A 1,895-nucleotide genomic window follows, 5' to 3' on the forward strand; every position below is an offset into this window, starting at 1 on the left:
TCTCTCTGTTCTTCTCCCCTTCTCCCTTCCCCCTCCATAACCCACTTAATAAATATCTAACCTCACTCTGCATGTGCCTATCCATGTCTCTGTCTCTTGCCTGCCGCTGCGTGTCTCCCTGCCCTGGACCAGCTCAGGGACCTGCAGCTGTAGTAAGGAGAGTGAGGAGTGGGCCTGCTTTTAGTCCTGCCGCCCGGCTAACTTAGCTCCAAAATAATCACGTGGAAATTGTATTAATCAAAACACTGCCTGGCCCATTTTCTCAAGCTCCTTATTGGCTAACTCTCACATATTAATTTAAACCATCTCCATTAATGTGTATTGCCACTTGACTGTGTCTTATCGGCATGAGTCTAACCAGCATCCATCTTGGGCAGGAGAAGCATGGCGTCTGCCATACTTCCCTTCTTCCTAGCATTCTGTTCTGTCTACTCCACCCACCTAAGGGCTTCCCTATCAAAAGGCCAAGGCAGTTTTCTTTATTCAACCAATGAAAGCAACACATAGAAAGAAGACCCTCCTACACCATATAGCCATCCCTGCCTGGGACTGGCTGCTCTCAGGGCCGGCTGCCTGCTGCCACACAGCCCGCTGCCACCACTTGGGGACCTGCAGGCAGTGTTTCTGCTGTCTGCCACTGCTGGGGATCTGCAGCATTTTTAATTTTTCCATTATAGATGGGACTGTGAAAAATTGAATGTCCGGCATCCCAGATCACTCAAAAGTCACCTCAGTGAAAGTGTCTGACTTTCACCGCATGGGTCAGGTTTCCAGTGTGGGCCCACAGCTTCATCAGAGGACCAGAAAAGGAATGGGTCACTCTAAACCCTACTGAGCATGCACTTTAAAAGAGAAACTCACCTGGAGTCAATCTTGCCTGGTGGAGGGCATGTGCGGGAAGGGCATTTTTCAGCACAGCCCTGTGCCCTGGGCCTGTGGTAAAAAAGAACCCTTTTTGTGGAAACCTCATCTGTTAAGAAAGATCTTAAGACAAGCCACTCTGCCGACACAAAAGAAGTCCAATCAGACCAAATCAAACCAAATTAAATGTTCATGTTTAATACATGGCACACTCCTGAGTGTCCAGGAAAGCATGGCAAGGGAAAGACAGAGGAAGCACACATGCAAACCTAAAACCATGTGTTTCTCCTTTCAGCACAAGTTTAAATACCCTGTGGGGTCAGGGCTTGGCAGGCTGGGAGTTGGAGTCCAAGCGCAAAGCACTTGGAAGGCTGGGAGTGACACTTCTAACTCAATATTAAAGTAGACATTCACTTACAAATACAAGAACTTCAGTGACATCTATGTAGCTTCAACTGAAAGAGATAGAAACCATGGCACATTATAATCTATCAGAGGATAAAAACAAATTGGGAATCTTGAAAGCAGCAAGAAAATAAATTCATCACTTGAAAGGGACCCTCAATAAGCTTGTAAAAGCTGAGGAATGGTGCTGTCTACCTGTAGTCCCATACTGAAGGCAAGTTCAAAGTCAATCTACTCTATATGGCAAGTTTCAGACCAAGCAGAGATATAGAGAGAAACATTAAAAAAACAAACAAACAAAAAGAAAGTTATTCAGTGGATTTCTCAATAGAAACCAAGGAAGCCAGAAAGATTGGAATAACATCTTTAGAGAATAACAGAGAATTCTACATCTGGAAAAACTATTCTCCTGAAACAAGGGAGAAATTGAGGCATTCCCAAATAAAGGAAATTCAGTGTTACCAGAGCAAGTAGACATAAAGAAACAAAAACCACTTGAATTAGAAAAAAAGTAATATTTCTGCTGCACAGAGATGATCTGATATATCAACACTTAAAACGTCATAGCAATAAAACCAAAACAGCTAATAATGGAAGGTTTCTTTTTTTTTTTTTTTTTTTTTTTTTTT

This window comes from Microtus ochrogaster, chromosome X (genome assembly GCF_000317375.1).
Source record: "Microtus ochrogaster isolate Prairie Vole_2 chromosome X, MicOch1.0, whole genome shotgun sequence".
In the NCBI taxonomy this organism is placed as follows: Eukaryota; Metazoa; Chordata; class Mammalia; order Rodentia; family Cricetidae; genus Microtus; species Microtus ochrogaster.